The sequence below is a fragment of the Equus quagga genome, chromosome 14 (genome assembly GCF_021613505.1).
Source record: "Equus quagga isolate Etosha38 chromosome 14, UCLA_HA_Equagga_1.0, whole genome shotgun sequence".
NCBI lineage: Eukaryota > Metazoa > Chordata > Mammalia > Perissodactyla > Equidae > Equus > Equus quagga.
The window spans coordinates 13229743-13255444 of NC_060280.1; the positions used below are offsets into that span (position 1 = coordinate 13229743).

A 25702-nucleotide genomic window follows, 5' to 3' on the forward strand; every position below is an offset into this window, starting at 1 on the left:
CTAATTCCATGGTGGTAATTACCCTTCGTTTCTTTAAGTGCAATAGATTTATTGCCTTAGAGACTATGCACAGTTTGATTGAATTATTCATTTTTTTTCTTTGGTGTAGACTGCATCTGGGGACTCTGATGTGACGTGTAGATTTTTTTTCAGGAACAAAGGGAATGTGGAAATGAAAGAGAGAGGGAGAGAGAGGCTGGCAGATGTAATGAGACGCGGTGAAGGTGTACGCAGACTGGCACTCCCACTCCTCCCGTCTGCTCTCACTGCAGCCCTGGGTAACTCGCAGGCTAACACAAACAGCTTTTCTCCCGCAGCCTGCCCTCTGTCACTGTAAGTACATCAGCCTTCTCTTATCAGCATGCAGATTCCAGCCACGCACTCCCCTAGCCTCGGCTTTGCACCTTAGACAGCAGAAGCACATTTAAAAATTAACTTTCCTAAGCCAGGAAAGACATGCCTGTAAAACTTATTTTTGATTTATCTTTATTTTTCTTTGAAAAAAGTTCATGCATTTTTACCACTTTTTCCCACCTCCTTTGTGGCGGTGCTGCTGCTGCTACTGTCGCTACCGCTGTGGTCTTCCCAACAGGATGACGCGCAGATTCAAATGAAATTTAATGTTATTCTCTATCCGTGTAAAGTCTAGAGAGAGAATGCCTTATCCTTTTGCAAAATGACATTTTAAAGAAGGCAAGCGTTATTCACAGTTTGTTTTTTGCTTTTGTTGTTGAAACACGAGTTCCGACCTCTTTGAGGCAGAGTCCCAAGGGCACTGTTATTTGGGAGTTCGGATTATTTGGTTACACCAAACTTAAATGAAGTGCGATGGGCTGCTGGAGTGTTGGTATGTTTGTTATCCCTGTTTAAGGAAACCAATTGATCAAACTTTTCTCCGTGCTGTAATTAAAGTTTAAAACTTCTTCCCTTTTGGCTTTTTATATTCCTTCACTTATTCTTCGTTTCAGTAAAAGTTTTCATTACCCGTATTTTGGAAGTAAAGACATTTATACTTGTCCTATTTATGCAGTAGCTATAAAGCCCTTCCTGAAAGAAGTTGGCGACCTTAAGGTGAAGTCATGTAGATCTGAATTGTCCACCCGGCTGGTGTAAGGAGACTTTAAAGGCGAGAATTCAAGGTTTTAACAGTCGTTATGATTTTTGCGTGGGTGCTTTAAATATTAACTTCTCGAACAGAATTCATTGCGTTGCCCTTCCCAAGTTCAGGGGGACCTCTCTCCAGGAACCGCGCGCGCCTTTTCTTTGCGGGTTCGCGCCTCTTCTCTGGAGGTGCGAGGCCAAACTTAGCAAAGCCGAGTTGCCTTTGCTGGTTGCCACGCGCAGGGACACCGGCACAGCACGGAGGCAGCGACAGCTGCGGGCAGGTAAGTCAACCCCCACTCGCTCGCCCCTCCTTCCCTCCTTCGTTCCCCTAGCTCCGCGCCCGGGGTTCTTGCGCCGCGCGGGGCTCCGACCCCCAGGGAATGCGCCCGGATTTGGCCGCGGTGCCTGGGTGTCCTCTACTCCTTCGGGGACTTCTCCGAGCCCGCAGGCCAGTGCGGACCAGGTGGAGAGCCGGCACTTCCACCCACTGCAGCGCTCTCCGCCTCGCCCCCAGCGCTGTACATTCCCGCCCCGGGCTTGAAAGGAAACCCTTAGGGCGCACTCCCGCCCCCAGGGCCACGTGTCACCCTGTGCACAGCCTGAAGTGCGGCATCCAGACCCCAAACTTTAGTTTCCTTCCTTTAGGGATCAGTGTTGTGACCAGCTCCGGGTTCCGCCTTATCAGTCTAGGTTGGTATCAGTTTATTAGATAAAATCTAAAGAGGATTCCTACCGCTCCTTCCTAGAAGGTCCACCGCGGCCCAGTATGAGGGCCTTGAACGCCAGAGATCTTGATAATATCGTCTGTTTTTCCTTTTTGGCTTCCGCCAGCGGCCTGCATCTGAGCGGTGGGGTCAGCCTTACCCCCCAGATCCCTGAGTGCTGTGGGAGTTAAAGAGACGGATGCGCTGGTACTTGAAAAGCCAAACTTGTCGCAGCAACTCTGAGGAACCCAGTCGCTCCCCACCGTTTCCGTCCCTGATGTTTCACCTCCCTCAGTGGCTCTTCTCCTGAGGATTCAGGCTTGGGACTTAAACTACCCACTCTTCTCTCTGCCCTAACTCTGCAGGCATTTAGGACAAGTCATTCGATTTTGACCTCTTTAAGCTTTGGAGAGACGTTTTGGCCCCCGTGGTTGAGTTCCAGGGCCGGGAGGCCAGAGAGCATGAGGCTCTGGAACCCAGTGCTGGGCTGGGCCACGCTCATTCACAAAAACAAAACAGAAAACAAAAACAAAACCCAGAAGAGATTTGGCCCCTGTCTAAGCTAGAAACACCGGTCTGGATTTATGCCTTGGGCCTCAGAGGTCAAGAGGCACGCTTGGCAGTTCTGGGAACTCGGGAAGGAAGGAGCTAGCATGCAAGGTGCCAGGCATTCTCTTCGACGGCTGTCAGGCTCTGGCACCTCAAGGCAGACTTTCCAGTCCTGAAAGTCGCTGTGGGCGATGGGGACAAGATTTCTTGCTGGGGACTCGCTCTCCTCTCAGCCAACAGTCAGCAGGTCACTTTAACTTACAGCCCCCAAGCTCCCAATCCCCAAGCATCATATTTCCTTTTGGGGTGGAAGCATCTGGCTATTCCTTCTGCCCCACTAATCAGAGGTGCTCATCTACACCTGTGTTTCTGTCCTTTTCCTCTTTTCTGGAGTTTGTATGAAACCAAACATGGAGTATACTTTCAGCAGCCAACATATGACTGACATCTCAGCTTGTTCCATCTTCTGTGCTTGCTTACTCTGCATTTTCTTCAAAGTAATGTAACAAAGATGAGGCTTTCTCCTCTTTATCTTTTATCACTTAACCTGTGGGAAGTCTTCCTGTGGCAACTTTAGATTGGCATGAATTTTCTGAGTTTTCTATCCATAATTCCTGCCCCCCTCTCCTGGTCCATATCTTCTTTCACAAAGCCTCTGTTTATGAAGTGTCTCAAAGTGGCCATCTCCTATCAGTTTCTATAGAGTAAGAGGGTCTCTCCTCCACAAATCTCTGCAGGTCATGCTGCTGTGTCAGAACCTCTCTCCCAGCTTTTAATCGTGATGTAATTTTGACTCTCCACTGACCTCAGTTTCTCAAATCTAGACTATTTCTTTGGGCCTGGATTAAGGCAGGCCAACATCACTTCCATGCACACTGCCTCTAGTTAGCTCTGTGTCTCCTATTGTCAAAGCTGGTCTTCTCTCTGTCTCTTTTACTCTGCATCTCTACTACCTGACATCACCAGTATTTCCTCTTCTCCCAGTCTTCCAGCTTTTTTGCACTGAGATCAAGTTCCAGGTCTCTGCTCCTTTAGGCCATTCTATATCCTTCAAATCTTTTATGTACCCTACACATGCATCAAACAGAATCTTTAATTTATGTAGGGTTTTTTGGGGGAGGGCTTTTAATAACATAATTTTCTATGTCTAACTTACTTGTTTTTACATGCTGTCCTGGGTGACTGACACTCTTCATTTTCTACAACTTCCAACCACTCTTCTTGAAATTTTTTCTCCAAATCTTTTCCTCTACAAAGTTGAGATAATACACATACATCACCCATCAAATTCCACCTAACACAAACTAATCCATATAATAAATGTAAAACTATTTTATTTATTGTTGTAAAGGTATAGTCATTTTTCTTTGGCAGTTGGTACATGTCTTGTTACTTCTAATAATTTTAACCCATAAACTCCATAATCCACATGGCCTCCAGAAAATTGCCACCTACATGTGGTGAAAATCTCCTATGTCAATTGGTTTTTCTTTTTTTTTTCTTTCAATTCTTCCTCCTCCATCTTTTAAAATAAGTTTCTCTTCCTCCATTTACTGAGCTCCTACTAGCCGGTGTGTTTTCTTTTATCCCTGCTTCCTGCATCTCTTTCTTTACTATTTTTTGACAACTTCTCTTTTTCATTTCCTTCTTTCTTCTTCTTATTCATCCTGATATTCACCCTTCTTTCCTTCTTCCTGCTTCGGTCCCTCTCCTTCCCCTTCTCTGTATCTCCCATGACTCACTCTTGTTGTCCAGTTCTTCATCTCAGTTCTTCTTAACATTCAGCCTATTCCTTCTCTGTCATAACTTTTTCAAAGCACAAACTACCATCCCTACATTTTTGTCTCCTACGTTACTTCCTCCTTTTCTCCACATTGCTCCTTTCTTTCTCCTCAGTCGTCTACCTTTTCCCCACTTCAGTTTGCCTTCCTCTTGACTCCTCCTCCCAGCATTCCCAGCCTTGGGTCCTTTACTCCTCGGTCTCTCTCTCTCCCACCTAATACTTGTTACCATTCCCCTCTGACCCCAACTCTCCTTCTTTATCCTCTTCCAATTCTCTCCTAGCAGTCGCTTCGCCCTCTCTTCCCAGGCGCTTTCTCCACTTCCAACCTCCGCTCTCGCCGATCTCTGCCCTCTCTCTCTTCGGCGCTCTCTTGTCTTTGCCTCCCGCTCTCCCCTCCTTCTTCTTCCCCCGGCCCTCCCCCTCCCTCCCAGCTTCCCTGCCTGGCTCGCTGCCTCCCTCGCCTCTTGTCTCATCTTGCCTGTGTTGTCTGGGAGGGGAGCCCTGCCTCCTCTCCCTCGCTCAGATCAATGCCCTGGCCACTCACTTTCTGATGTTGCACGACGGGAAATGCTTTGAATACTTACGACATGGCCGCTCACACTGATTGCCAAGATTGACAGCACTAACCATCGCCTTCACTTGTTTCAAGGGGGAAGCCCCTAGTCACCCCGCTCTGCGCGCACCTCCCGGCACCCCGGCGGCAAACTTCTGCCGGTCAGCGCTCCCCCCGCCCGGGGCGGGACACCCCCGCAGACTTGAGTTAACGGGCTGCGGCGGCCGCGGCGCTGGGGGTTCTGCTCCCTTGCTCCCCCGGCTGTGCTAATTGACCTAGCATCGACTCCCCTTCCTTAAATTTTTTTTTTTTATTTGTATCTTTCCCTTTTTCTTTAATGCCATTTACTCCCGCGGCGCAGCGCACAAGGAGCCCTCCCGTGCGGTACCATCCTGGAGCCCGCCCAGGTAACCGGGACGGAGCGAGCGATCTAGAGAGCGAGGGAGGCAGAGCAAGAGCGCGCGGCCCGTGTGTGAGCTACCTGTTGGGGCGCCGAAGGGGGTAGGGGCAGGAACCCCGGGCGGGCGCCGGCCCCCAGCGCCTTCCTCTCCTGCCCTTCCGGGCAGCTCCAGGGGCAGTTTCCCTGAGCTGGGACTGAGGGGCTGGGGTAGGACAGGCAGGGGGACGAGAGCTGAGCGCGTGGAGCCCTGCGAGGGCGCGGGTTGCCGGGAGCCGCGGCCGCCCAGCCCGGGCGGGTTTCCTTACTTGGTTGGGGAGGGGAGAGGGGGGAGGAGGTGCGGGAGGAGGGCGCTCAGCGGGGCCAACGCAGGGGGAGTAGAGACTGAGAAAGGGGCCCGAGCGTCTGCCGCTCGCTGGTGGACGCGCGGATCCCCAGGATGCGTCCCCCTCTCAGAGAGTTGTGCCTTGTTCCGGAGGCGGTGACAGATCTGCGTGGCGGGCTTCTCGTTTTCTTGCCACCCCCCCACCCCCAAAATCCACGCCGAGAAAACACATGTTGTAGCTGTAGATAACTGTGCGTAGGACACTAAGGCAAAAAGGGCAGGGGAGAGAGACAGACAACGCAACCTTTGACAACAGAGAGCTGTTATCGCCATCCCAAGTATTCGTCCGGAAATCTGTCCGCCCTCTCGGCCCACCTTATTCCTCCTCCTCCGCGTCCCCGTATAGATGTTCTAATCTATATAACTGGGAATGATATGAAAAAGAAGTCAGGTGGCTTAGAGAATGAATTTTTAAGTCTCCGTGAAGTTTGAGGTAGGTATTTCATTGAAGTTTGCGCAAGTGTGTGATGGAGGAAGCCTGTGTGCCTGCGCGTGTAGTTCTCTCTTTCTGTGTAAGCATTTGCGTGTATGCTGAGAGCGTTCAGATGCGACCGCGGGGTGGTAACGCCCTTTGTGCCCACAAGAGGGCAGCATCCTGAGGGCTTTGTGAGCGCTGTCTCCCTCCTTATCGCTGCAGGCTTGGGTTTAGAGAAAGTTATACCGAAACTTTCAAACTGATATCACATCTTATTTCGTGATATTAAAAAAAGAAAGACATAAAGAAAGAAAGAAGGGAAAAAGAGAGAAGAAAAGAGAGAAGAGAGAGAAAAAAAGAGAAAAGCAGGCAGCCAGCCTAACCCGGGATAGTCCTAGTCACACCAAGACTAGGGGGAGGGCTGTTTTAATTGTGGGTTTGGCCGACTGACGACTGGAGTGCCCTCCTCGGCTGTCTTAGTTGTAGCCGGAGGTCATGTAAATCGACCTTAAAAGAATGCATAAGCCATAAATTAAAATAAACCCTCACCCAAGGGCTGATCCATAAGTAGACAATATCCAACCTGGACAAAACGAGCTTCCCTTACGAGCCGACCTAAACCGCATCCCCCCAAAGAATAGAGACTAAATGCAAAGTAAGTTTCCCAGCGAATATTTTGTTTTCTTGAAAAGTGTTGGGTTGATTCGCCGTGTGACTGACTGCGACGCCGCAGTTTTCCGGAGCGCTTCAGGGTTAGCCAGGCTCGGGGCAGGAGGTCGGGAGGACCCGCTGGGTTTCTGGGCTTCTCAACGCTACCCCCACCCTACCCGTACCATTTTGGTTTGGAAACTGGGGCTATTTGTGGGGTTGACGCTGGCCGAGGGCAGGCGACAGTGGAGGAACTCCGCCGCGCTCTCCGCGGCGGTGAGGCTCACCCGGAGGAGCTCCTCTAGAAAACCCGGGTCGCTAGAAAACGCGTGCGCTCCCTCCTCCCCCCGCGCCCGCCGCGGCTCCGCCGCAACTTTCCCGGGACCCTGCGCGAGTTGCCGCCAGCTCCCTCCGCTCTCCCCTTCCTCCCCCTCTCCTCGTTTTTGGACATGACTTTTTATGATCTTTTTAGGAATAAACAAACCGAACTCCAAGACAATCCGAAACCCAAGTGCTAATCTGTGGTCCTCTTTGCTCCGGACGCTGGGGCAGTGGTGCCGGCCCGGCGGGGGCGCGTGTGAGGGGCGGCCCAGCCCTGCGGAGCGCGGGATCGGCTCGGAGTCGGCGGGCCGGGCGCACGGTCGCCCGCGCCGCTCTTCCCCGGCCCTCGTTCCCGGGCCTCGCCGGCGCCCTCCGTCCCGCTCGGCGCCCCGCCCGGGCCCCGCCGCCCGCTGCCCTCTCCGCAGACCCGCCGAGAGCCGCCGCCGTGCGGCTCGGCCAGGCCCGGGGGCGGTGCTGCCACCCGCCCGGGGCCCAGCCCGAGCCCGGCCGCTCCCGGGGGAGCTGCCGCCGTCTTTCTCCCTTAAAGGGCCGGCCAGCGAAGCGAAGGGGCTCGTGCAAAGGCTGCTGGGGTTGTGCTCGGGCGCCCGCAGGAGCGGCCCGGCTGCGGAGGACAGATTAGCTCCGTCTCCCGGGCTGTTTCCCTGGCGCTCCGCGGAGCTTTAAGATAAAAAGAGAATTGCTGTGTTCGGAGCAGATAAAAGGTGGTTGTTGCCGGCGTGTTTTGAGTTTTACTTAAGCTCTCTTAGACTGACCAAGTTTGAAAACGTTCGTTTGTGTGAATTGCCAGATATTGAATGCTGCCCCTATTTGGGGACTGAAAATAAGTCTTCGACTGTGCTGGCGGGGCTGCGCTGTTAGCGAGATGGGCTGTCCCCGGCTGCTCGTGTGTGTGTGACCTCCTTTGAGGGCCGAGCTTGAAGTTTCGGTCTCGAGATGGCCCGAAGCCGTCGCTGCGGCAAACTGGGCTGGGCTCAGACCTCCCGCTGCACCGTCAATGGGCGCTCGGGTGACGTCCTGTCCGGGGCGCTTGACCCCGGCGCGCACTCCCGTGGCCGGGCTTTTGGCCCTGACCGGGCGGCCCGGCCAACAACCCAGTGGAGTCGGGATGCGAGAGTGCCCTCTCTCCCCCGCCTCCCCAGGGTCTCCTCTCTTCTGCCCTTTATAGTCACATGCCTGGGTTTTTCCCCGGGTCCCGAGGAGAACAGACACAGCCCCGCCCAGTCTATTTCTAGGAGGTGGGTTTGGTGAATAAAAAGGTCAAGTGGTCGGGTCCGCGAGCCGGTCCATGGCGAGGGGGGACAGGACGGACACCTGGCAAGGACCGCCCTGCCTGTCCCCCCCACCCTGGCCGGTCCGCCCGCCCACGGCTGGCCTCCCCAGGCCACATTCTTGCGCTAAGTGCGAGAGGCTGTGGGAAAATTAATCCCGAACCGGCCAAGAGCCGGTGAAGCTGATCCCGCGATGGCATTTTGTTTTGAACAGTTGCTGGGGTTGACGTTTCCTCATAAGGTAAGGTGTCACTGGACAGTCGGCTGCCCAAATGCCACATGTATAATTAGCCTGCGCACTCAGCACCTGGTCCCCGAGGCCCGTAGGCACGGGCTTGGCCGACCTGGTCTACTCAGCTCCATTCCGGGCTACAGGATTCCCGAGGGAGGGCCGAACCGGCAGGACAGCCCCGGGAGGCCCTGGCACCAGGGAAGACTGTGACAGTGTAGCCTTGTCTTTGATTTCTCTCTCTCTTTTTTTCCCTTCGCTTCCTGTTTCCTCTCCTCTGTTTTTCGGTTGAAGGGGAACTACTGGTTAGCGGGATAAATCGGACACCAGCGGCAGGGTGCAGACTGAGCGGTGAAAGGGGGTGCAGAGTAAATCTGGCAACATGCCGACTCTCTACACCCCGCCCATGGGGGAGGGCTGCCAGTGCCCCTCTATCTGCTCTAACCCACTAGGACCAGCCCAGGCTTGGCATTGTGTCCTGGCCTGGGTAGGGGCTTCAGGCTTCCGGTTTGGACTGTTCACCTGTCTTTGCGCTCCCTCCCACCCCGACTCTAAAGGTCTCTCAGCAAATTAGTATTGGTACCCTGATTGCAGCTTCTGTTTCCCCCTTCAGGCCTAGCCGCTTGGGGCTGCTAGTGATCACTGTGGGGCAAGCCTGGAAAGGTCTACTGTCTCTCCCTGTCTCACTCCTGCCGCCTGGGGTTAGCAGGATCAGTGCCCTGTCCTCTCTGTATCCACATTGGTGCTGGAGCTTCCTACCTAGCTTGGCAGACCCCAGCCTCAGGTCAGCGTTAGCCTGCACTGTCTGGCAGAGACCAGATTTCTGCAGCCATGAACATGACCTTCCTTCTGTCACCCTGTGCAGTCACCGTAGAATTCAACACTCAGCATTAGGGACTTTCATCGGTCTCCCTCCTCCCCTTGTTTCTAGGCCACTCAGCTGTGGCTGATACCCACTAGAAGATTCTCTTTATTTTAAAACAAACAAACAAGCAAACATCCTAAATCTTCTATAAGTTTAGTGGGATAGAGTTAGCTTTTCTGTGGCGCCAAGAGTGCACCTTTCTGGTTGGAGGTGGGGACACGGTTTGTTTAGTTGCATTTACTTTTTATTGAACCAATGAAATGTTTTATTTTCTTATAGAAGGGTAAAAGTTATGATTGAATTTTTTTAACTCTGCCAGACCATAAATGTATTATCTGTATACTTTTGAGAGTGTTTTCCTGAATACACATATGTGAGCACATGGGCAGTAGGCCGAACGACATGTAGACTTTTTTTCTCCTGCACTTTTGAAAACCTCCTAAATCAAGAGAGATTGTCCCTATTCTAAAACAATAACAAGAACAACAACAAACAATCAAAAAAATGCTCAGACTCTGAAAGCAAGTAAGTGTGCACTACATTTATTAGATCCAGTTAATGACCAAAGGCGGTAGTAACCAGAATCCATGCAAGTGCTAGGTCATTAATTCTTTAGGCAAACTGACATCCTCTGTTACTTTTCTCATGTGTTACCAACACCTCCTTTCCCCTCTCTCTCCTACCGTATTCCTTTACTTGTGGTGGCAAAACTAGATAGTTTTTTTTGTTTATTGTTTATCCTGTTTATTTTTCTTAGTTTTTGTTTTGGAAGTAACGAGAAGGAACTTTCTCTTAGTGTATATGTATTTTTTAAAAAGCAAACAAATCTATCAGTTTATTATTATGGAGCATGACATAAACTCCTATAATGGTATATTGTGTAACTACAATGCAACATTATACTGTAAAGAAAGATGAATCTAGAAAATAATAATAAAGCAGTATCAATATCTATACCGAAAGCTGATTCTCTAATGGATTCAATAACTGAATACCTAGAAAAAATGACATTCACTAGGAATATTATATTGTCTGTTGGACATTTTTTTATTAGTAGCACAAAGCAACAGATATTTTTCTTAGTAAGGGAAAAGCATATATTTAAAATATGTTAACATACCTAGCAAGTCCTTCTTTTATAAGGCTTTAAAATATATTACTTTAAATATATAAATGATAAATTTTAGTGGCGTTATTGAGATTTTATGTCTGTTTCTATTTGACTTCTTTTAGGAATTATTGGGTTATTAGTCATTGATGGAATTGCTACACTTCTCCATCTTATATTGAAGAAATTAGTGACATTTTAAAATAATTCTCTTTCAATTAGTACAATAGGTACTGGAATAAATGAATTTTCTTTTAACAAGGTTTAATGTACATTGGCTTTGACTGTTACTTCTAGTATTTTCTGTACTTTATAGTTTTGATAGGTTATATATCTCGAAGTTAGAAAGAATTCTCCTGTTAGTGAGAGAATTCGTATATGCTTTTCCACTGTTTACAAACAGCATTCTATAAAAGTGTAGTACACTACAACTAAAATTTTGGTTGATCTAAGAGCTATTTGTTTAAATATAGTTTAGGGGTATGTATATATCAATTGATGTTTTTGAAGTCAAATGAAACATTCCATCAAGCTAATGTGTCTGAGAGTACCATATCAGGCACAGACAGGTACTAGAAATGATAAAACACAGATAACATACAGCGAGAAGATTTGCAGATGGGATGTATTATCTGCTGTCATGAAGTTAGATGGGTCATATTACTGTTTATTTTTAAAAGCTAATCTAGGTTATTTCAGAATTACCAGGTTATGTGGGTATATGAGATTTAAGGAGAACAGATTTTGTTATAGAAACTTGCTAAAAAATAAACAAATATTCATTGCTTTTTAGAGGAAGAAATGGACTATCTTTGCATTGCTTCTTGTTTAAGAAATATGGCTCTCCCCATTATTTTTTTCTAACAAGGAAAATAATGTATTAAACATTTTATGTCTTCATCCTAACTCTGCATTTTCTACTGATTATACTCTGAATCTCAATATACTTGAGTAAACAAAAACAAAAACAAAAACTGGCACTCCGGTGTAGTCTATGAAAAGCAATTTTTATTAGATGTAAGCACATTTTAAATGTGTAGCATATCTTTTTCACTTGAGGTTCTTCAAGTGTGATCTGACAACTAATTGTTTTGATAAGAGTTGTATCAGAAACTTTCATCATCTTCTCATTACATATTCATTATTCATTTATAGGAAGAGTGTTTTTATTTTCCTTGTTCTGTGGAAGGGGGTAAAAGCTTTTCAGCTAATTATTTTGTTTAGACATTTAGTCAAACTGGAAATAATTTTAAACTTGTGTTACAGTTTTTGATAGAGCTTTTCATGTTTTAAGTATCCATTGTCATAATTTGGATAAAAATATCAATTGAAGAATGAGGGTGGAGGTTGTAGGATGGAATATCGTTTAAATCTACTATGGACTCTCTCACCTCCAGAAAAGGGTGCTGGTCTGTTTTTCCTCAAATCTGTGGTAGTCTCAAAAAAAGGAACATGAAACCCTAAAACCTCAGAGAAGCAGTATCGATTCAGTTCTTAACTGCAAATCCTTCATATCGTTGCTCAAAATATCCAACTTTACACCAATATTAGCCATTCTTTTTATAGTGACACCATGCTTAGTAAAAAACTTCTAAGCACTGAGGTCAGGTGTTGAGATTGGATTCTAGTTTATTTTTTATGAATCAGATAAAGATTTCTGTGCATGAGACCATATGTGAAGATGAGAGAACAAGAACATTTCCATATCAAAGGCAATATATCTGAGGCTGCATGGTAATTAAAATGCAGTGGTTTGGACTCTGTGCACTAGCACTTAAGCAGAGCATTGCCGGGACCTTGTGCATCATGCAGGCGGTTGCTTCTTGCATACTTCTTGAAATACACTTATAATTTTGTACAAACATTTATGCCAGTCCACACTTTTCTGTGGATAATTTGTATTTCTTCCAAACCATTCAAAGTAGAAGTTATTTTTTGAGCTACCCCCTCATTATGGCTTTTGTGCATCAACTATTTTTATTCTGGTTGTTTGTATTTCCTTTTACCAGAATGATGGCTTGTTTATATTCAGAATCTCTTCTTGCTCCTCTCAGACCCCTTATATCACTCATATTTTACTATTCACTCAAGAAAACTTTCAGCTTTAGGAAAGATGTGAATTATTTTCTGAGGTTAATAGCAGATGCTGTAATCTATTATAAACTAATAAACTACATTTAAAAATCAACTGCCCAGTTATTTCTGTTTTATAATGCTTATGTATTTAGTAATCCTCACTAACTTGCATAGTACATATTATTGGAAAGAATCCATTTTCAAAATGTTTAAAGAATTCCAAAATGTTCTTTTTTACCTTTTAATGGCATTAAAATGTGTAGGCATTCTCTTTCATACTTCTTCAAGTGAAAAATGATTATTTGAAACTATAGAAATCTTTGTAATTGTCTAAAGAGTTATCTGTTTGCATTTTAGGGAGATGTTTGATTTTATTTGTAAAGAGCTGGGTTAACATCTTAACCTGTAATTATTTGGGGATAGAATAGTAAAATTAAAAAACTAACAATTGGGAGTTCAATGTTGTATATATTTTAGAAAATTTTGCATCTTTGGTAATCTAGCTTGAATTTGCTGCTCTGTAATTTTCTAGATTTCCTATTTCCATATTTTCTCTCTCTCTCTGAACATTCTACTCTGGTGCATGTGACAAGGAATTTACTGGTATATTTTACTTACTAAGCTCCCCAGGTCTATAAAGCTTTTTAAAGATTTCTCTGGATTGAGACACTATGTGTTGAAGAAACCTAATGTGATATTATGAAATCCTTTTAAGAGTTTTTGTGTTTTAAACTATTTTGGATCAAAATTACTTAAGTATATTAATTTTATGCTTTTTAATGATGACATGTGTAAAGAAGCATAATAAATATAAGGTAAATTCAAAGTACATTATATAATGTGCATATTAGTGTCTGTGCAAACATTGTCTTCTTTCATTTCACATTTTCTCTTGATCTCTTCTTCTCTGAAAATCTCACAAGATAACCCTTAAATGATCTATTATCCCTGTTACCTTCAATAATTTGTTGTTTCTAGTTATCTTAGAGAGATGAATTTGATTGTCTATCTTTAATATATCCATTCAAATGCAAAAAGGGACTTTAGTGCTATTTGTGATTTTGACTTCACGGAGCACAATCTCTTTGCTTCTTTGAAAAGTACTTCTTTAAAATTAGACAAAGAAAATTAAAGGTGCTTTACTTTCCATGACTACACAAACACAATGTGTGCAAAAAAGAAGATGCAACAGATTTTTTTTTTTTAAATGACAAGCATAGGTTTCCAATGTTACTTATTCTGAGCCATCGTTGCAAATGCGTCTTTTTTTTACTTTACAAACAGATCATTGGGTAGTGTGATATCGAGCACTTGCCTTCTAAGTTCTAGGCACCCTGAAGGGCATTTTTGAAGTCACAAGTCTTTACTTTTTAAGGATTTTCTCTTCTATTGAAGATTTTTAATATTTGATATGTGGAGGAATTTAGGTGCAGTTGTCATGGTGTTAAGCAGATCATTGGTACAACTGGAGAAGAATACTCCTAACTAGGAGAAAATAGTTTATTGTTCCTTCTTTGGAGAGAATATCAAAGTGCAAGAATGTTGTTATTTTCTCAGAAAAGATCTTCAGCTATCTCCGTGGGCACTGAACCTTCTGTGGAGAAGTCAGCTGGCCCATCCACCCTCAATATATCCATGGTATAATCCCTAACTCTCCGTTTCTTCATCTCTAAAACGGGAGTAATCGTAATATCTACATCACAGGGTTATTGTGAGGATTAAATGAGATAAATGAATGTAAAGCACTAAGTTTGGGGCTTGGTATAAAATAACTGTTTAATACATGTTATCTATTGCTGTTGAAGTGGTACTGTACTTAGAATTATACAGATCTGGCTTCCAGTGTCAGCTTCACTGCACACTTGCTAGGTAATCTTTGGCAAGTTACATAACCTGTTTATTTTCCTCTTACATGAAACAGAGACAGCGATACATGTTCCTTCCTTTCTTTCCTAGAAAGGAGAATTCATTAGCTGTCTGGCAGAGTTGGGATAGAATAGTGACTAACTGTAGCGTTTGGATTCCCAGCTCTCAAATTTTAGAAAATTCCAATTCTAAGGACTGGAAAAGATTCAAAAGATCATTTCTCCTGTCATTCTCCATCCTCCAAAGGTGCATTGATCATCCTTTCTCTATTCTTATCAGTTAAGAAGCTCTCTTTATTTTGAAAACCCGTGAAGAAGATGATTCAGTAATCTTCTTTGGTTACGTGTCTCAATGATTAACACCAGGAAGTTCTTTCTGTCAAATATACACATCTTAATCTGCTTTCTCTTGCTTTCATTTTAAGAAAAAATGGAAACATATATTTTCACTTGAATGATAGACCTGCATGTGAGAAAACCAAAATTAAACTTTCAATTTTTATTTCTTGAATTTTTCCTTTGAAATCTTATTTCCTAAACTACTTGTGCAACGTTGGAAACATTATGAAATCTCTTTAAGTCTCAATTTCCTAATTTTTAAAATGGAGATTGTGATAGAATTTATCACATGAGGTTGTTGGGAAGCTTAAGTTTGAAGATACTGTGTACAGAAGTACATGGAACAGTTCTGGACCACTATGTTAGGACTGACAATAGTTATGTGATAAGTAGAATCTTGGCATGAAAAGAGTCCCTAATTCTTTTACATTTTATAGAGCTCAGTTTTCAAAGTGCTTTCATATTTATTGCCTCATTCAATAAAAGGTATGGAGGGTAGATAACCTTGCCAGTGATACTGTCTAACTTCCTACTTGATATGAATAAATGTTTCAATTGGGTTTTGCTTCAGGATATTATTCACTACAAACAAAGCTTGTGTGTCATAAATTAGGGCTGGCATTTTTGTCCCTCTTTTTTTCCAATCTCTTCTATGTAATGTCAGTGCTCATTTATTTTATCTCATACTTGTTTCCAGACCTAAAGCAATGCTACATTTCCCATATACAAATATAAATGAATAATGCCTTGCTGATTGGAAGAGTTAAACGTCAGTTATATATGTCTTTGACTAATAAAAATTAGAAAATGATTTAATTATTACATAATGTGGCTAGTTTGATAGGCAACACTCTTTTAAAGATGGAGTTTATGAGGGAGGATTAATAAAAGGATTGTTGGTGGTGAAAAGGTGAGAACCATTTGATTACATGATTTCAAAGATGAAAATACATGGTCCTAGTGAGGAGGCATGAATATGGGTAATTCTGTGCAGTGTGCTAGTTGCTATAATGGAGATGTGTATAACAGCAGAAGTACCTATGTCCAAGAAAGCTTCTAGTAGGAGGTGGCCTTTGTGATGTGACTTAAAGGATGATCAGGAATAGGCTGAGATAAAATCCTGAAGAGCATTGGACATCGGGGAACATTTGATAGTCTTATTGACTGTTGTATAGATCTGACACTGAAATGTCTTGTATTTGTATCTAAATGACTCCTAGAAAGGCCATGTCTGTTACGAGTGTGATGTGGCCATAGGCTGGCAGCTTAGCCACTGCGCTTCTCTTTCTTAGCTCAGTTTTGTGGTCGCAGACACTATGAATACATTTTAAGGTACAGAGGAATTTTTCAAATGATTGCTTTCCTTCAAATATGTCAACTAAGTATGAAAATTAAAATAAGTGGCTTTTTAATATATGAACTGATGATCAGGACTGTGAGTTAATAAAATCTATCTTGCAACGTAAAAAACTTCTTTTTTTCAATTTGCAAGCATGGTCTTGAAGAAAGGGCAATATCTGGAAATTTTTAGATCTGGGTATTATTTCTGACTTTCCTTTATTTGTTACAGGTCTGTAGGTGCCTCACATTTGAAATTAAATTTTTCCAACTTAATAAATAAAGTTGGCATATTCCATAACTTCTTTTTTATTGAGGGATAATTTGAAAATAAATTAATCCTCAGAGTGATTCAAATTTTTTGGAATAAATACAAATTATTATTATACAATGATGATGATGAAATGTAGCAGTAGCAGAAGCAGTGGTAGCAGCAACAACCCCTCTCTACTCTTGATAACTTTCAAGTAGGGATGCTAAGTCCACCCTTTTGAGTTTTGTAATATGGCATCTCATGTTTTCTAGTAACTTTTTGAATGCCTTTTCTCTGAGACCCTCAAGCCTTTTCTGTTTTTGGTTTGGAAGTTTTCTAGTGTTTAATAACTTGTTTCTCCAAATTAAACACAGCTTATTGAGATTTTGCAGCTTATATGACTGTGTGACAATCACTTTCTGAAAAGGGCTTGGTGGTCACATACACTGGAGAAGTTATGGACCTGGTTTCCAATGGCCTTAACCTATTGTTTTCCTTACCACTGCCTTGGTCTGCTGGAGACTTGCAGTGTTGGTAATGCCATGAAAAATATGACGAAATCTCACCACTAAAAACAAAGGCTCTGGGGGCCGGTCCCATGGCCAAGTGGTTAAGTTCTTGTGCTTGGCTGGGGCGGCCCAGGGTTTTGCTGGTTTGGATCTTGGGTGCAGATATGGCACCGTTCATCAAGCCACGCTGAGGTGGCGTCCCACATAGCACAACCAGAGGCACTCACAACCAGATCATACAACTATGTACCAGGGGACTTTGGGGAGAAGAAGAAGAAGAAAAAGAAGATTGGCAACACATGTTAGCTCAGGTGCCAATCTTTAAAAAAAAAAAAAAGAAAGCCTCTGAAGCTGAGTAAAGGAGGGTAAAAAAGATGTGCAAGTTGTATAACACGGTTTAAAAACATCCCATTAGTCATATTAAATTAGTTATGATGCTTTTAAGAACATTTTCCTTTAGGACTTTCAGTTGAGTTCTTTAATAAGAAGCAAAAACTCAAGCAAAAAGAAAATAAAAACTGAAATAATATAGCTACTGAACAAAATTTAACTAACTTGGAACATAGCATATTAGTTAACTGAGTCTCAGGAATAATTTTTACTCTGGAGTCTGAAGATCCAAAAACACTGGAGGAAAATTGGACTATTTAAAAATTTCTGAGCTGTAGTCCTTTCCCACTATAAAGATGCATATTAAAAATAGACATGTTGACAAAAAAGAATTTTGATCTTGGAACAACCAAAATTGTATGTTACATTTAATTTTAATTTTTAATACAATGTTCTATAAGGCATCATTCAATGAAATTTTCAGCTTTTCTGAGGTTAGACACTTTAAACTTTTACAGACAACAGTCCCAGAGAATGCCTCCGTTTGTACTTTTTGTATGGGTTTGTATGATTTACAAGTATGCTAAGGTAGGGTCATGTACACCGAATACTTATTTGTTTTAAATTGTGTAGCATTTTTAACAAGCTTATTTTCTCCGAGGAAAATATATATAGCAGCCTAAATTGGGTGGGACTAGTGAACTTGGGGACTCTTAATTCTTATGTATGGCATGGCAAGGAAAGAATGAAAAATAACTCAGCTTTTAATTATGACACCTTGGGACCTTTTCCGAAGCACTCATCATAATTAGCTGTGTCTTAGTTGTGAAATTTTGTGTTTAATTTCTTTGTTATGTCCACATGGAAAACTCATTAATGTTATCAGGAGCTGTATGAGTAAGGTATATGGAAAAGTATACCCCTTCATATTGTATGCTGATTTTTTTCTTTTGAATTTTCTTAGCACCACTTTTACATCTTTGGATTATTCTCCTCGTCCCTTTTGATCCGTGCATACACTAATTTCTATTATTAAAATACCAATCAATAGGACATTTCTACCAATGTCCTTTAAATTTTATGAGGCAATGATTATACAGTCTTTAGTTTTACCTATTTAACGAATTTATATCTGCAGTAATTTAAAAACAAAAATGTAATTTTGTTAAACTTAGTAAGAGGGGCATTAAATTATTTGGTCATCCTAAATTGTCTAAAAAGAAGCCTTCATTTAGTTAAATAAATATATTGCTAATGCATCTTAAAAGCAAATATCTTTGATTATTAAAAATGTTTGAATGTCATCACATAGTAGCACTAGTTGGTCTCCTCCCTGCCTGACTGAGGCGAACATAGCATTTTCAGTAGCTGAGGTGAAAGGAGCAGAATTTAGGATGCTTAAGGAGAGAAGGAAATACAGATTTTAGGTGGTTTGGATAGCTCAAGGGCAACTGGAGGGTATTGTTGGTAAGGATGAGTCTGGAAGAATTCCTCTGGCAAGATAATTTTAGGGCTTTTTGGGGAGAACTTCTGACTGTGATAGAATAGTAGTCTCCAACCTTTTTAGATAGAGCACACCATCAGCAAAATGTTTATGAATATGTGCCCTAATACATGTGCATATTTATTTAAAATTATATACATGTGCTAATATAGTCTCTAAAATATTCATAAGTAGATATTAAAAAGAGAGAGGTATAGATAAAATAAATAAAATAAATAAATAAAATAAAACTAACTGTGGTACCCCAAACCCTATAATTTACTATGCATTATTATTTTTAAAAATCTTAGTTTAACACTTTGTGATGAAGTGATTTAAAGGTTTGTTTCTAAGTTCAGTTTACTTTGCTCCATGGCTTTAATGCTACCACAGGTGAAAATGATACCTTAGGGGAAAAAAGATCCAAATAAAGAAGTACATCATTGTTTGCACTTATTAAAATGTGATACCGATTTATTAATGCTATATACAAAATATGCAAAAAGTTTCATTAAAATTTAGGTGAGTAAATCTCCATCTTCCCTGACAGCAATCAGTTGTTTTTGCCAATGAGGTTGAAGGTATAGCATTTTCATATTTTTGATAAATGGACTCAAAACCCACTGAAACTTTTTGGAACATCATTAAACAGGTTAGAACATTGTGTTGCCAATTTTAAAGTTGAAAACAGATAAGAGTTTTTGAAGGTGATAGACATAGAGACATAGAATTTTTGGTAACAAAATCACACTATGATGGAATCATTTCCAAACATATGTTTTCAAAATACTTTTTCATAGCGTGAATCTGTTTTGAAAAGGAGTTACTTCCTAATTTGATAAAATATCACCTTTACCTTGAAGAGACAAATTAAGTTTGTTTGATGGTATGTAGTTATGTATGTTATGTATGAATGCATGTATGTGTGTATTTATGTATCTAGCTAGCTAGCTAGCTACTTGGTAACACACACACAGTTACTTTCATCACATAAAAGGTGAGCACATTTGGTACACTAGTTTTTTTGTTCCTTATCCTTAAGTTTGGAAACTTTGCCATGAGATAAGCAGTGGAACATCTAGGTGGTATGAACAATTCTCATGGTTACTCCCCGTGTCATTTCAAAGCATTGTAAAGATTTTACTCTGTTTTACAGTCTATTTTTTAAAGTAATTGCATCATCATATGGCACTTGGTTTCAGCACTGTGCCACAATTGCTTGGCTGTGAATGATATGGTTAGTAAAGTCCATGGTGCTATCTCTGTAATCTTATCCCTAATTTTTTCCCTTTAGTCCATCTAGGGCAACTGCTTTACCAGTGGTTACACTTAGTCAGTTTTTCCTAAAAATTACTTTTATTAAAAAAAGAAACACGGTTGAGATATCTTCTTTGGTATATATTTCAGTGGCTCACCCAAAAGTAGGACTTTGCCTATCAAATATAAACTGAGGCATGTTCAAAAGTACGTGTATTCATTTATCTGAAAAGCAAGCATCCTACATGACGTTAATTTCTTCTACAAATCTTCAGCCATGTTTTCTTTGCAACTTCCAATACTGTTTTGTGGCAGTACTCATTGCACAACCACAGAGAACATCATTCTCATTGCGTTCTAGATAACTGGTTACCCAGATTTGTGCATTATGGGAACTCTGAATTTTTTTAGCAAGGGAATTTATTTAAATTTGTTACCATGTTGTTTTCTGTGTATTATTTTAGTTATCTTTATAGAATCAGGATGAACAAGTGCTTTTCTAATAGCACATGACTTTTTGTCTTTTTTAACTGAGGAATGTCAGAAGTTTGGTGAAATTTTGTAAAATATTGGCTTGAGTATTGTATGATTTTAAACATTATTGGAAAAATTGCAGCAATTATCTATATGCTTACTTTTCAATGTCTTACTGATTTTAATGGCTTTACATTCTTATTATTTAATATCTCAAAGTACAATAGGGTAAGGTACACTGTTAATGATACTAGTTATAAATCTATATCTCAAAATGTCTTCTTGATAAGTAAAAAAAACCCTTGCCCTATTTCTTGTCAGATCTGCTTGGGTCATCATTGTTTTTATCTTGTAATGTGGCTACAAAAGGGTTTACAAGTGTTAGCTTGGTGATAGTCTTATTATCACTAAGGCCTATATTATTAATATTATGCTCAAACCGTGGTCTCTTTGGAAGGATCTTTTGAAACCATTGAACATTTGTTCAGGGTTAATTTAGTTAAAGACTAGATAATATTATCCATAATCAGTCTTCTCTCTTTCTTCTGGTACAAGATGTGACACATTAGTGTCTGGCATATGGACCCAGAGTGCTAATCTGTATTTAAGTTTAGGAAAGGATTAGTTTTTCTTATCTTTTAAATAAATAAATATACACCAGTATATTCATATAGTGTACTCCTAGGATGTGTGAGCCACTTTGGAGACCACTGAAATAGAAAAGTAGATGGGAAAGAGAGGTGAGGGTGTGATGAGTCAAAGAGAAAAGCATAGTTTCCAGAGAACAGGATCCCTCTGAAGAATGTAGCCAGTCACTGAAAACCTGAGCCAGGGGTGGAACTACAGATTTATCAGTGTGTGGGTTCAGAAAAAGTAGTATATGTAGCATTTCTACAGGGCTGTGATATGAAAGAGGAAGCAGACTTAAGCCATATTTTATTCTTTAAGGTAAAACAGTTTGAGTCATTTGTTGGCATGAAGGGGTCAGTGAGAGTCCATAGTTAAGTATGTTTATCATGTTGCAGGAGAGGGGACCAAATGGAGTCTGGGGCTCTTTGTTGCTTCTATACTCAGCCTTCCTTGGATTTAGATGCAATCAGCAGAAGTTGGGAAAGGTGAGTAAGGCAGCGATGAAGGATGGCTTTAGGCTAACGTTGTCTGCAGCACTCTGTTTCTTTTCTCCCTTTCCCGCTTTTCTCTATCTTGGTATACTTGTTGCTTGGTGTGGTAGCAAGAACCAAGTTGAGAGTTCCAGCTCTGCCAATAAACTTTGAGTGACTTTGGCTAAGTCACTTCTTTCTGGGAATTAGATCCTTCATTGGTAGAATGGGAAGTTTGATGATCTCCAAAGAGGTTTCAGCTCTGACATCCTGTTTAGACCCTTCTGGGATAGGTCTTTGTGCTGCCTCTTTACACAGAACTTTCAGTGAAATTCCCTGTTCTGTATATCACCCTCAAAGCACCATGTCCACTCTGCCTTCTAAAGTTACAAATGGCTAGGAATCTAATTTAATAAATGAATTCATGCTGGTGGACTTATGATCAAAACCCATAAAATATTTCCAGCTTCTTCCCTTTACTCTTCTGAAAGACAACTTTGATAGAGTGTATTTCCACAGTGTGACCCTAGACAGTACTCTTGCTTTCTAACCTAAAGTGGCTAATGAGAACTTTAGGAAGGAAGTATTAGCATCTGAAGGGTTGTGTCTGTGAAGGAGGTTGGGCTGGATGAGATAGGCAGGGCGTTGGGACACAGCCATTAATTCATTGCATGTGTTTGGCCAGGCTGGCAGCAGTGGCCAGTGCCAGATTTTCTGAGTATGGTTTCTGTCACCAACAGAGTTGGCTGTCTTTGAAGTCTGCTAGTTAACCTCTTCCAGGATCTTAGAGTACAACTAGCACTTAAGAGGAGGAGGATAAAGGAATCTCTAGGAGTGAGAAACCTCCCTATTTTCAAAAGACTTAATTCTCCTCTTCCAACAGTCTTTTGAAGCATCTAATAAATGAACAGATTTCAGATTTTCTCGTTTTCTTTTCAGTACCTATTTATTATCATGGATGGAGGCGGTATCGAGTAATGAAACAGATACATATCACCAAACATATATTGGGCAATTGCCATATACCAGACATATTTCTGGATGCTTTCATAAGATGGAGATAATAATCTGTCTCATAGTTTTTGAGAGGTTTCAATATACAAAATACACTTGGAAAAGTCCTTGATACATTGTAAGCTCTCATTAAACATTAGTGACTTTTTTATTATTTCATTTGCACAACAACTCTGGGAGGTATATGTCATTATCTTTATTTTACAGACAAAGAAATTAAGGTTTGGAGGGGAAAAATGATTTGCCCAAGGTCACATAGCCATTAAGTGGCAGAACCATAATCTAAACTCCGATGTCCTGGCTTGAAGTCCCATGGTGTTTCAGCTATATAATACAGCTGCCTCTAATAGGCAAGTAAGTCATGAGATTTCCCCCAGATAATCTACAAGCTAGGTAATCAGGAGCTTGAATAATCAGGATAATCAGGAGCTGAACATATTTTTATGTGATGTTGAATTCCAGTAGGTTCGGTTATCAAGGCAGTTATTGCTTTGCATGACTTGATGTTAACTGAAACTCATGTATATCAGAACCATATCCTCTCTTTGCATAGTTCTGCTCTCAGCTTTACATAGTTTGGATGTCATGGTTTGATGTCAGTTACTACAGAACCTTGCAAAGAAAGGACCTGACTCCAATATGTGCTAGTTTCAGTTAACATGGTATAGTGCAGAGCAAAGACTGCCTGTATTTCTATCAGCTTTACATTCACGTACAGAAATTCTCAAATTCTCTTTCCTTTGGACCAGTTGGATGGTTCAATTCCATATGATGACCCGTTATCTTTTGCATTTTTTTGCTTCCAAGGTTCTGTTCTTGCTAAAGGAGAGCACTGTGTTGCATAAGTAAAGTCTTTGAAGGTTATTAGTTATTAGTGATAGACTCTGGGCTTGTAGGCACACCACACCACCTTTGACATTTATCGTATGCAGCAGTAGATCTCTCTCTGGACTTAGACAGAAACACTTATTTTCTTTACTTTTTTTTTTTTTTTTTTTCTCTCCCCACTCCCAATTATATGTCTAAGTTTCTTTCTGAATTGATGTTTTTCTTTCTGTCTGTTCCAGCAATGTACAGGAAGGCCAGTGAGGCCAGTTATCTCTAAGTTGGTGTTTTCCTACATGAAAAATAATGTATTGCAGGTAGACAGTGAGCAGCCATTAGGCAGAAATTGGATCTAAGTTTCTTTTTAGATATAGATGCTTAAATTCTTTTAAAGCACATAATAGTAGTTTCAACCTGAAGAGAAATGCATAGATTTCATAGCTGTCAGTTTTAAGGCAGTATATTGAAAATACTGGTGCTTTGAATCTCCTCTTGTCCTGAAAGTTTAAAAAAATTCTCCTTCCTTGAATTTTTATTGTCCTCTTGCCCACCACTACACCTTTAGAATTGTATTTTAAAGCTTGTTCTTAGTTTACTTTGTCAAGCATTCTGAGGAGTAGAAATCCTTTGCTGACTCTAATTTTATTTCTCTTACTTGTATGGTGCTGGAGAATTAGTTTGGGGTAAAGTGAGCTTGTGACATTGTGGCTAAGAGCATACTCCACCACTTTCTAGCAGTGTGAACTTGAGCCTGTTGTTTTAATCTCTTTAGGCCTCAGTTTCCTTATCTGTAAATTAGTACTCACTTCTTAGGGTTGTTTTAGGATTAAACGATTAAATGTAAGTGCTTAGAATGGTGCTTGGCACATGGTAAGTGCTATGTAAGCATTAGCTGTTACTATTATTATTATTTTTTTTGAGGAAGATTAGCCCTGAGCTAACTGCTGCCAATCCTCCTCTTTTAGCTCAGGAAGACTGGCCCCGAGCTAACATCTATGCCCATCTACCTCTATTTTATATGTGGGACACCTATATGTGGGTCAAGTGGTGCCATGTCCGCACCCGGGATCCAAACTGGCCAACCCCGGGCTGCCGAAGTGGAATGTGCGCACTTAAGCGCTGCGCCACCGGGCCGGCACCAGTATTAGCTATTATTAAAGTGAATGTCTTTAAAAGGAGAATCCGGCCAAAAGTAAAAAGTACTATATCCTAAATATTTTATTGAAGGGGGAAAAATGAACACTACTAGAATGTAACGTGAAATCATCCTACAATTTTTCCAACACAGTGACTCTAGAGTACTTTTGAGAGAAAATACTAATTCTTCTATGGCAATAGTACTTTGAGAACCTTTTCAGCTGCAAATCAACAAATCTGTTGGAACTAAAATGCCTTTATTATGGGATCACTATCTTTGTTTTTGAGTTTCATAATTAGTGGAGACTAGTTGACTTGAGTACGGAGTGAGTTTGAGTATGAGTTTTCTCAGGGCTAGATTTGTGACTGTAACAATAACTGAAGAAGCAAAGGTGAACTTAAAGAGGTCAGCCCCTAGCAGATAGGGGGCTTGACCCAGGAGGCATCCCCGAGGGAGAACCCAGATGCAGCCTGGTTTGTCCACTGATTGCGGACCTGACTTGCAAGCTGTGGAAGGTTATGAGTGGAAGCAGCTGGCTGAGATTGTGTGTGAAATTGGTAACCTTCTATTGCCCTCAAGGGTTTTTTGGCGCAGGCTCCAGTGTCCTGTGGACCCAGGAGGCATCTCCTAGGAGGTGCTCAGCCTCAGCCAAACATGGCCAGGGATTGTAGGCTTGACCTTCAGGTTCCAGAAGATTCCTAGTAGAGGCAGCAGACTGGCTATCCTTGGGCTAGAATTTGAACCCAGGTTTGTGTGATGAAAAAAGCTAAGCTCTTTCCACTAATGACTCTATATTGTTTCCCTGGTGAAGAGGGTACCGGGGAGAAAAGGAAAGTATCTGAGGCAGTAGAGGCATCTCTGAGTTAAGCATTTAGAGGGATAGATGATATACAGTATCTGAGAGGGCAGCTATGAAATCAGAGGAGTTGCCTGCAGGCAGCAATGCCATGGTAATGGTGCTGGAGGAGATGGCAGTGGTATGGTAGTTGTTACAAACCTTTCATGGATAGATTAGAACTTGGGAATGCATTTCTGTGTTTTCCTGTAGTATTCGTACTTCAAATCATAGATGCATAGTCTTTACATCATGGAACCTCCGAGTTGAAAGGGTGTTCTAATCATTCTTTTTATGGTGTTGTTTCATGTTCGTGATTGTCCAGTCCATGCTGGGGGGAACAATGATAGAGAAGTTACTTCCTCCTTTACACCAAGATTTAAGCTCCATGCGGATAGGAATTTTGTCTCTTTGTTCACTGACTTTGCATCCCCGAGGGAGGGCCCAGATGCAGCCTGGTTTGTCCACTGATTATGGACCTGACTTGTAAGCCGTGGAAGGTTATGAGTGGAGGCA

The 25702-nt window shown here is 41.8% G+C and overlaps 1 protein-coding gene across 27 annotated transcripts in view; it reads left to right on the top strand.

Annotated features, from left to right (window-relative positions):
* Positions 1-273: 273 nt before the first annotated feature.
* Positions 274-25702, top strand: part of SOX6 (SRY-box transcription factor 6) — a 572550-nt gene continuing 547121 nt past the window's right edge. For 7 of the 27 annotated variants that reach the window (XM_046637748.1, XM_046637759.1, XM_046637755.1 and 4 more), the window contains exon 1: positions 7987-8389. The gene's annotated coding sequence lies outside the window, so the exon portion shown is untranslated. Of the gene's footprint in view, positions 334-4640; positions 5101-5524; positions 5909-6447; positions 6546-7982; positions 8390-21299; positions 21390-25702 lie in introns of those variants that run through there. The other 20 variants (XM_046637763.1, XM_046637770.1, XM_046637771.1 and 17 more) reach the window with 12 other exon arrangements.